At 46.7% G+C, this 10,791-nt stretch overlaps 1 long non-coding RNA gene across 4 annotated transcripts in view; it reads left to right on the top strand.

The window, feature by feature from the left end:
• The window catches only part of LOC113603409 (uncharacterized), a 60,124-nt gene continuing 49,333 nt past the window's right edge, over positions 1-10,791 (top strand). The window contains exons 1-3 of one of the 4 annotated variants that reach the window (XR_003424991.2): positions 1-317; positions 1,859-2,032; positions 9,840-9,976. This is a non-coding gene — a long non-coding RNA (uncharacterized LOC113603409). Of the gene's footprint in view, positions 318-1,858; positions 2,033-3,483; positions 3,601-9,839; positions 9,977-10,791 lie in introns of all 4 variants that reach the window. The other 3 variants (XR_003424989.2, XR_008290402.1, XR_003424990.2) reach the window with 3 other exon arrangements.

The raw sequence follows: 10,791 nt of genomic DNA, 5'->3' as shown, positions 1-10,791 counted from the left end.
GTTGAAGTCCTAGCCCCTGTCAGTACCTGTCAGTGTGACCTTATATGGAAATAAGGTCTTTGTTGATGATCAACTTAAGGTGACGTCATTGGGCTGGGTCCTAATCCAAAATGACCAGTGTAGTTATAAAAAGTGTAAGTTTGGACTCAGACACAGGCACATACAGAAGGAAGGCGATACGAAGACAAAAGAGAATGTTACCGACAAGCCAAGGAATGCCTGGAGCTACCAGAAGTTACAACAGATTCTCCCTCTGAGCCCTCAGAAGGAACTAATCTGTTCAACATCTTGATTTTGGACTTCTGGCCTCCAGAACTGTAAGATAATACATTTCTGTTGTTGAAGTCACCCAGTTTGTGGTACTGTGTTATGGTAACCCTAGGAAACTAATTCGGGGCAGTAATAGTGCTTATCTCATGGAGATGTGAGGATTAGATGAGATATAAGCAAAGGGCTTAGCACAGTTCTTGGTACATAGTAAGTGCTTGATGATTGTGGGTAGGACGAACACCCTTGATGTGGGGGCAATCGAACAACGCCTCACAGGGGCGATGGCATTTGCCTTAAGGCTTGAAGGCTGGGTAGGGTGTGGGCATTGAGAAGGTGTAGGAAGAGGGATTCATGGAACTGTCATTTGCAGTGACATCTCGGCCCCAGAGAAAACTTAGGCTGAGCCCTGAGGTTCTTGCCTTCTGGCCCAGGGGCAAGTAACCGTTGGGGAATGTGGAGGATTCCTGTTATTTTTACATTCCTTGTCTTTTGATAACAGCCACTCAGTCTTCCTTTGGAAAAGTCACCCCTCCCCTGCTCTAATCATGGCTCTGTCCTTCCTCAGGCCAGTGAGAGGTCTCCAGCCTGCTGGGCCTCATGAAGAGTCCAGGAGGTAGCACAAACCCAAACAGGGCCAATCAGAGTTCTCACTAAGGATAGATATGGATGGTGAGAAAGGGAGGATCTCTGATCCTCTGGCATGGGGAACAGTAAGGACAATGAACCTGGTGCTTCTTGGGGCTATTTTCCCTGACTGTGTCGAAGAAGCCATCTTTGGGATGAGGGAAGCAGGCTAATGTGCAAATGGAAGTAAATCTGAGAGTTGGAAAGTGATGGAGATGGATGGATTGATGGCTGGCTGGCTGGCTGGCCGGATGGATGGATGGATGGAGAGAGACAGAGAGAGAGAGAGAGAGAGCAAGAGATCTGAAGGCAGTGATACAGTGTTTGAGGCCCAGGAGCCAGCATTCCTGAATCCAGAGGTCCATGGACCTTAAAGTAATGAAAACAAATACTTTTTTTCCCCCTTACACTACTTTGTGTTGGGGTTGATTGCATGCATCCAGGAGAGTCCTGACCTCGTCATTATCTTCAGGCACCAGCCTTTCCCCAGGGCAAGCAGCTCCTGGGTATGAACTTTCAAGAGGGTGATGTAGGTGGTCATGGTGGTGACAGTGGTGCCTGTTACAGCCTAGTGGGTCACAGAGGCCAAGACGGGCCTCCAGTGCAATTTCACATCAAGATTGGCTTCCGTCTGTGACTTTCCCTCAAATGTCCTCACTGTGTACTAACAGGTATTTGCTTCTTTCTCTTTTGACCAAAATCCACTGTGGGGAGTAAGGCTAGTCCTGCAAAGAATTTCAGAGATTTTAAGAAGGCAGAAGCCTTACTTCTCACATCAAATGGAGAATTCCAAGAGTGTGAGTTGGGAGACCTTCAGGACCATTGGAATGGGTGTGGAGAGGCATCCCTTTTCTCTTAAGGTGTCAAGGAGCTAGATCTTCTTGGCATTTCCACTCAAGCTTAATTTCTAGTCCTCCTCATGTGTGCACCTCAGTGCTGATTTAGTTGTTTTTCTCATCCACAGGGATCACAAGAAGCTCTGGGGTCCAGATTTTACACGGTCGCCCGTCACCCAACCACGTGTGCAAATACTTGTATGCAGATAGAACTCGAGTTTGTCCAAAGACCAATCATCTCTGAATGTCTTCTGCTAAGAATTTAATATATATATATTTCTATTTAGCCCTCTAGTCTAAAGGTGAGTTGTTAGTATGCGAGGTTCCTGATAGAATTGAACACTTTCAAAATTTTATTTTTCAGTAACTAGTTAACGTGGGAACACATAATGTGTACTAAATTGTAGAGTTACACTTATGTGTATCAGTTTTGTGCCAGGAGGGTTGAGGGAATGGTGGGTACATCATGGCTGCTTTTCACCCATTGAAAGTGCTACGCTCCAAGACTTCTTGGGAGAATTAAGACTATAAAGCTGACATAGGCCAGGTGACACAGGAACACACAGTGAACATTTGTAAGCTTATGGCAATGACTACCATAGTGTCTTTACAAACTGGTTTTGACCACATGTTCATAAAAATCCTAGTTACTGACGGAGGGCAATCAGTGGGTTCTGCCCTTTTATTGTCTACTCAAACTAGATACATTGTTTATGGCTAGAATAGTGCCCAGCACAGTGTAGGCCCTCATTAAGCAGCTGGTGGATTCCTTAATGGGTATTGGTAGCGAACTCTGTTTCTCTTCTCTCTCCATGTTCCAGCTCTGTTGGACTTCCCCTATTAGTTCCCAGAATGCTCTGCACTTTTTTTTACCCCTCGGGCCCTTTGCACATGCTAGTCCCCCTGCCTAGAACACTGTGCACTCATCCAGCAAGTATTTATTGAGTGATAATTATGTGTTAGGTAGGCATTTGTACAGGTACTGGGGCTCCCACAGTGAACAAGACGATGAAGCTTGTGTCGTAGCTGGGGGAGACTGATGATTAAGAAAAATCAGTACGTATATATTGTATCAGATGAAGAAAAGATCTGCAGAGAAAAATAAAGCTGGGAAAGAGGAAGTTGTGTCTATGTGGGTAGGGGCTGTTGTTGCAAATTTTAAAGAGAAAGTGACAGTTGGCCAACTAACTGCCACACCTCCTTCAGGCCCTCTCTGCACCCCTAGACTACGTGAACACTCCTTGTTTCGGGTTTCCAGAGCATGTGTGCTTCCTTTGTCATTACGCTCTTTATAACTGCGGTTGTTTTATGGAAACTTTTTCCCTGCTGGATTGGGCTTCACAAAACTGGGGCCGTGTCGTCTTATTTACCACTCTGTTGCTGCCCTCGGGGACAGCCTTGCCCGTGACAGACATTCTGTGGCTATTTACTGGGTGAACAGATGAGGGAAAATAGGACATCACTTAGAAAACATCCTATGTTTTCCTGCTTGCTATGTGTACAGTAGAAATAATGTATTGACTCTTTGGCCGTTGTACATAGTAGGAGCTTTGGAAAGCAAAATATCAAATAATTAAGTGAGCCTAAAATTAGTGTAGAGCAGGGCTTCTCAAACCTGAATGTGCACACTAGCCACCTACAGACCGTACTTTCCAGAGATGGCTGGACAGCACATCCCAGCCCACGTGGTCTTCTTATGGTAACATTGACATTTCTCCCATTGAGACATGGGGTCTCTTTCTCTCCCTTCCAGTCTGGGTGGAACCATGGCCAGAGGAAGTGACACTATGTGACTTTTTGAAACGTCTACTTTTGGAAATCATGCTGTGAAGAGACTTGATCTCAGGATCTTTCTTGGAGCTCTTGGAAAGTAATTTCCCTTTCTTATGAATGTGTAAGCCTGGAGTTGCTGAGGGTCCCTCATGTGGTAGCAAACTGCTCAAGAGTGAGACCCATATGTAGGGAAGCAGAGCTGACACGGAGAGACCAAATCTTGATGATTGTCTGAGCTGCATGATCCGGATATACCTGAAGTCCCCTTAGAGTTTTCAGTTAGAAAAGCCAATAATCCCCTTCCCTTTTTTTTTTTTTTTTAACTACTTCAAGTTGGGTTTGTGTCACCTGCATCAGATGAGGGGTGCCTGGGTGGCTCGGTCGGTTAAGTGTCTGACTTTGGCTCAGGTCATGAACTCGCAGTTTGTGAGTTTGAGCCCCAAGTCGTGCTCTGTGCTGACAGCTTGGAGCCTGGAGCCTGCTTCGGATTCTGTGTCTCTCTCTGCCCCTCCCCCACCCCCCCAAAAAACAAACATCAAAAAAATCTTTTTAAAAAAAGACGATTCATGATGAATATGAATTCATGCCAATATCCTTGGCAACACAGAGTCTATAAACCTAGCTTTTGAAAACTATTTAGCACTATAAAAAAACAAGGATATTGCTGTTCCTACTTCCCTAAGAATATCCTCGAGGAGCCATATCCATCAATTACTATTAATGAGCACATCCCAAATTCCGGCCCTTTGATGATCTGGGCACCCTCGTCAGGTATTTCCGCCCTCTTCCCTCCGTGACCCCTGCAGTTTCCCAGGCTACCCTGACTCCAAGATAACCTACACCTGTTCTCAGCATGTCCTGCGGAGACCCAGGCGAACCCCTTGGAGATTCTGAATGATTCATCTTGAACAGAACCCTGGGTTTGCCTGGGACTCTCAGGGGAGCCGTGTGAGAAACTCTAAAATACACATGAATGAGTAAATCGGGACTGAGTGCCAATTTGGAGCGATTAAAGGATCCCGTGAAAGCTGAACCCCTGGAGAGATGTACATGCTTCTGTTGTATAATCCCGTAAGTGCAAAGGGGCATAGGAGTAGCCTCTTTTGATGGAGCGCCTGTGCACACCCACTCTTGCCCCTTGGGTCCTTGGCACCCGCAGAGCTCTTGTCATCACGGAGGCCAGCCCCGGGCTCTCTCCTATCACCCTGGGAGTGTCTTCTAAAGAATTCCTCCAGAGCCGTGGTTCTGGGCTACGCTGATTACTCCTAGTAAGGTTAGCCCTGGCCCCTGGCTCTTCACGGCAGGAATGAGTTGCCAGAAGGGTCACATTCTTCCTCTGAGGCAGTTCACCGTCCTTTCTTTTAGCAGGAGGTGGTGATGTGTTTTTCCCTACGTGCCACTCCTCTCTCGCTAAATCTCCATCTAACCTCAAGACTCTCAGATGCCACCTTATCTGGGAATCCATCCCGGGCCCTCCTTTTTCACTCAGGCCTGTCTAGCTTCTGCAGCCTTAGAGCTTCCGGGACTCGTTATACGGGCGTCGTTAATGAAGTTTTTGGCACAATGTCTGGTACAGTGCTTCGGTGGTGATGATCCAGGATTCAGAACAGCTTCTTCAACTCCCCTCTTTCCCGGACGGCGTCTAAAACTGTCCAGCGGGCTGTGTTGTAACCCCACGGGCTCCAGCCGATGGGAAGTCAGGATCTCACCTCCCTCCCTTCTGGAGAGCTGGGCGGCTAAACCCGGGAGCCCAGAGACCTGCTCTGTCCCTTGGTAGTTCGCTTCTCATTACCTCACTTTTCTTATCTGGACAATGGGGATCACGATGAGTTCTGCTCCTCAGCATTGTCATGAAGAGTAAATAAAGTATCCAGGGACAGCTAAGTTTCATAGAGTGCTGGGCACATAAGAACTCAGCAATGGCATGGCTCCTATAACGTCATCAATGAAAATCTATTGAATATCGAATAGAAGACAGGGCAGAGTTTTAGGTTCCAGCCTCTGGGCCTCGCGTGGAATTGACTTCTCGGTGACTCGAGGTAGTGTCTAGACCTTGCTGTGTGTGACCCGTTGCATGTGTTCATCCGCTCAGCAGCTGTTCACTGCCTGGCTGCTCCTCGTCTACCATATATAAGCCACAGCTCCCATAGTGGCGTTGTGGGAATCGGGAGTGAGGCCGGGAACATATTTTGCAGTTTTGGCCGAACGATGGGTTAGCATTCTAGACTGTTTATTTTTCTTCCCTAGAATTTGCTTTGCCAGCTCCCAGCCCTGTGGTCAGGGGCAAGAGGTCTTTACTTGCTTTAAGAGAAAGCCGAGGGTGAAAATAATACTCCTGTTTCTGCTGTTTCTGAAACAGAGGAACCGTAAAGGAGGCTTCAGAGAAAAGTGTGTGGGTTCAGACAATGCTTTCTGGCTGGTAAGGAATGAAACCACAAGGATTAGGAGGCACATTGCACTTAAAAAAAAAAAAAAGGAGCAGGCAAAGGACTTAACTCTACATGTACTGGGGTGAAGTTCAGTGTTCGTAATCTAGTCTTTGGCTATTGTAGTATAGTGTTCAGTAAATATGTATATATATTTAGCATGCATTATGTTTAGAATTCAGCACCCTTTGCCTGACTTTAGATGGAGGGGCATTTGTTATATGTAATACTTTGACCATAGAGTAGGATTCTGTAAACAGAACTTCCCCCCTTGAATTCTTTCTGCCCCTTAGATTCTGCCCAAATATTTAGTGGCAAGTATCCTATAAAACTCTGGCAGGCTGGGGTACCTGGCTGGCTCAGTCAGTAGAGCATACAACTCTTGATCCTGGGGTCACGGGTTTGAGCCCCACGTTCAGCATAAAACAACAACAATAGCGGCAGCAATAACAACAGAGAACTCTGGCAGGCTGTGGTTCAATGTGCTGACCCTTGGTCTGACGGTCGTTCAATGTTGATTGCTTACAATTTTCTATCAAATCTGAATGCTGTTGGCGTTTTAGGTAGAATGACTATTCTTTTTTGCTGGAGTGTCCATTGCATTCCCACTAAAAGTCAGTAACGGCCTCCAGTTGTTACAACTGAAAATGTCTCCCCCCATTTCCAAAAGCCCCGTAGGGGGCCTGTGCCGCCCCCCATTGAGAACCACTAGATCACATAGCATCTTGTTTAATGATCGCACGGAATTGAGTTCAGAACTTTCCCCACTAGACGTGAAGCTTCATGAACGCTGCACAGACCCATGTCAGGTGTTAGTCTCTGATGGTTTTTTTCTGGTGCTTAGAACAGGGCTTGACCCTTAGTGGGTTCTCGATAGATACTGTGCTGGGATGATGGCAATGCCATATAGTACACTATTAATTTTCCATAACTTAGTCAAACTGCATTGCAGAGTTTTTTGTAAGCAAGGGTGATATTCAAAATACTTAACAAATAGGGGCACCTGAGCGGCTCGGTCGGTCAAGTGTCTGACTTCCGCTCAGGTTATGATCTCATGTCTCACAGGTTTGAGCCCTGAGTCGGGCTCTGTGCTGACAGCTTGGAGTCTGGAGCCTGCTTCTGATTCTGTGTTTCCTTCTCTCTCTGCGCCTCCCCCGCTTATGCTGTCTTTCAAAAATAAAGAAATAAACATTAGAAAAAATATTTAACGAATAATATTGCACACGCTCTGACCAATAAGAACTTATTGGAGAGTCTGGAGGCCCCCTTGCTGGCACAGAAACCTTTAGTTGCTGGCTCATGGGACAGTCCAGAGGGTCCCAGGAATAGGAGACAGGGAGTGAGGTGATAGGAGGGGACAGTGTCAAATTTTAACAGCCAGCAAGGCAATACGAGAAGATGCTTCTGAATATCATCAGAGTGACTATTGTGTAGAGTGCAGCATACAGAACGTTTTCAGGACATCCCGGGAGCTATTCATCCGTTGACCAGATATTGTGAAATATCTGTACAAAAGTTCTCTGGCTTCCAGGCTTTCTCTACTTTCTCCCCCAGAAGTCTCTCTTTATTTTGTTCAGTCAATGCCAGACCAGATTGTTCAAGAAAAGAGTGAGAAAGAACATGGGGGTGCCTCCTGTATTTCATGCCCATAACCCACAGGCAAATGCGTGTTCCTCGGGAGCCTGGCAAGATTCCCTATGCAAGCAGTGCCTTCCCACCCACCTGGCTCCTGCGGCTGAGGCCCTAACCCTTTTTTCCAGGTGAGCCTCATAGTCTTCTAAGTCTCTAGAATTTGGCTCAGCAGTTGACTGTGTAGGAAGGACAGTGACAAAGTTTTGGATTCTGGGACACCTGGGTTTTAGTCCCGCCTCTTCCCTTACCGGATGGGTGATTGTAGGCAAAGACAAAAAAAAAAAAAAGAAAAAATCACACACTCTGCATTGGGTGCCTGTGGACAAATCACGTAGCCCCTCTGTTTCATTTACTGTAAAATGAAGGATCCACACTGGCTGCTCTCTAGAACTCTCCCTGCTGAGTCGTTAGATCCCCTGGGTTGTGGAGGTGGAAGGCATGTCCTTGTGTGGATCCCAGGCCCACTGCTCTGGCCTCACTTGTGTGGCAGGGACCTGGGGGCCCGTGCATGGGATCCAGGCTCTGTCCGCCCTCTCTTGGCTTAGGCCACAGGGCCTCCAGCCCTAGAGCTTAGCTCTGAGGTTCTCCCACTGGAAACGATGGCCACGACCGCTTCCTCCTCCGTGTCCTCCCTTGCACCCCTCTCTCCTCCTCCCTCACTTTCTTAAGCTGTTGCTCTTTCTCTGTTCTCTCTCTCCTTCTCCATCCTTGGGGGGCCTCATCCCCTTGCCTGCTTCAACTCCAAGGAAACCAAAACGCTAAGGCCCCCGCCCTGTCGTCAAACTGGGTCCTTGGGAAGTTCCTTAACCTCTGCTTGACTCAATTTCCTCATTTAAAAATGTGATAGTCCTTCCCACCTCAAAGGGTCGTTGGGAACGTTCAGTGAGACTGTACGTGTGAAATACTACAGCACTGTCTGGCCAATGGGACTTGAGCCTCCTTCGTTAGTATTTCCCTTTTCACTGCAGCAAGTTGACTTGGCTCATGGCGTACATATGGGTGTGCTATGATTAATCAGCCCTGGAAAGTTTGCATTCTCTTTCCTTCGAGCATTAAAGTGTGCGAGTAACCTACTCGCTGAGCTTTCTTTCTTCATGCAGCCTCTTGCCGTTCCCATTCCTTCCTGCAAACACGCACATTCTTCAGCTTGATTAACCTATTTGGAGTTCTGGGGCGCCTGGGTGGCTCAGTCGGTTAAGCGGCCGACTTCGGCTCAGGTCACCATCTCCCGGTCCGTGAGTTCGAGCCCCGCGTCGGGCTCTGTGCTGACAGCTCGGAGCCTGGAGCCTGTTTCAGATTCTGTGTCTCCCTCTCTCTGACCCTCCCCCATTCATGCTCTGTCTCTCTCTGTCTCAAAAATAAATAAACGTTAAAAAAAAAAAAACTATTTGGAGTTCCAAGACTCACTAGACTTTCTCACTTTCCCTTGTCTCTGTATCTGGCCAGCATGCCCTTTCCCCAATCTATCTTTTTTTGTCTTTGGTAGTGGTGGGACAGATTGACCTCTTATGAGTAGATGCTTCAGGAATTGGCTCACACGCCACCTCCTCCAGGAAGATTTCCCTGGTTGCTGCCACTCCCCAAGGTAGAGTTAAGTGGTTTTTCGGTTGTGCTTTTTAGAGACTGTTGTCACAGGGCTTACACCATGGCAGTACCATTATTTCTGTTTACTTGTCTCTCTTTTTAAACTGGCAAGTCCTTGAAGGCAGGAACTTTGCTTTATCTATCTTTTTATCCTCAGCACCCAGCCTTTTTCTTTTCCTTCTTTCTTTCTTTTTTTTTGGAATCTAATATGTGCTTAGTAAATGTTATACGAATGAATGAAGAGGATGGGAAAAGACGTCCTAAGAACTCACTAGAAAAGTCGCAAAGTCATTGTACTAAAGGAGATTCATTTTACTAAGAGGAACACTTGTCTGTTCCTGTTTCTTTCCAGATATATGTGCCTACTTTGGGCACAATTATAATAATTTTGATTTTTAGAAAGTCCATAGCTGTTAGAAAGAACAGACTAGAAGGGATGGAGGTAAGGTGTTAGAGACAAGGATCCTGAAACACCTGATCCTCTGATAGTGACAGGCACAGAAGAAGTACAAAACACACAACTGGGCACCTGAGCACAGGGAAACAGCTTTAAGCCGCACAGAATATTCCTACACAGCCCAACAACTGACATTCAAAAGGGATGGCCTGAGTTACTGAAGGTTTAAATTATACTTTGAAGAGTCTGCTTAAGAAAACAAAGCTCTAAAACCGATTGAATTTTTCATGGAATAAGTTTCAGTCACCGGGAAACGGCATGGGACTGTTCAGTCATTAGGATGCTACTTGGACATTTTAAGACGGAAACTATGTTGTGGGTCTGGAGACGGTTCTGCACTCTCGTAACGACTTTCGCCGATACACAACAGAATGGTAAGTAAAAGAAGTCTTTAGGACCTGGCTTGTTGAACTCATATGGAGCCCTGGGAGCTTGTTGGCATTCTTTTGAATATTGATGCTGAGATGGGGGAGTACAGGAGCTTCCCTCCCTCTCTTGTCATCATCAGCCTCCTATTTTCTATGCAACAGGCTGGGTGTAGGATTTTGTTTGAAGGAAAGCATCCTCAGCTAAAACATGCAGTAAGCATGTTCTTACAGGAGCATGCATCCAGATATAAGTTCTTAGGAGGCAGTGATTATGAGCATCGTCTGAATGAGTTCAGGTCTGGGTGTCTGGGCTTCACCTCTCCATACCTCGGTTTACTCCTTTGTAAAATGTGGATAATTATAGCCCCCGTGTCACTGAGCTGTTGTGAGAATTAAACTTGTTAAAATAGGTAAGGCGCTTAGAAAAATGCTTGGCATATGAGAAATCTATTTTGCTATTTGCTATTCAGGTAGCCCCTTCATCAAGCCTGCCTCCTAAGGGGTGAGGCAAAGCTTTGAAAGCCAGTGCTCTCTGAGCCTTGAAGAATGTAGGGAGGGGCAGGGCATTTGAGTCTAAGAGCAAGGGAAAGAGGGGGAAAGATCACACGTTCGGGCCCTGGGTCGGGACCTCGCATACACGAGAGGAACACTACGTGGCAAATATGTTATTACTAAGCAGTGTCTCAGGTCAGACAGCGTGCAAGGTGAGAGGGAAGGGACAGAGCACAGCTGCGGGGAGAAGGGGAAGTAGCTTGAGCCCTGTGTGGGCTCCCAATCGTCTGCCTCGCTCACGAACCGGAACTAATTTCAACTGGCGTCTT

Source organism: Acinonyx jubatus, chromosome D1 (assembly GCF_027475565.1).
Source record: "Acinonyx jubatus isolate Ajub_Pintada_27869175 chromosome D1, VMU_Ajub_asm_v1.0, whole genome shotgun sequence".
Taxonomy (NCBI): Eukaryota; Metazoa; Chordata; class Mammalia; order Carnivora; family Felidae; genus Acinonyx; species Acinonyx jubatus.
This window is presented reverse-complemented; position numbering and strand designations above follow the sequence as displayed.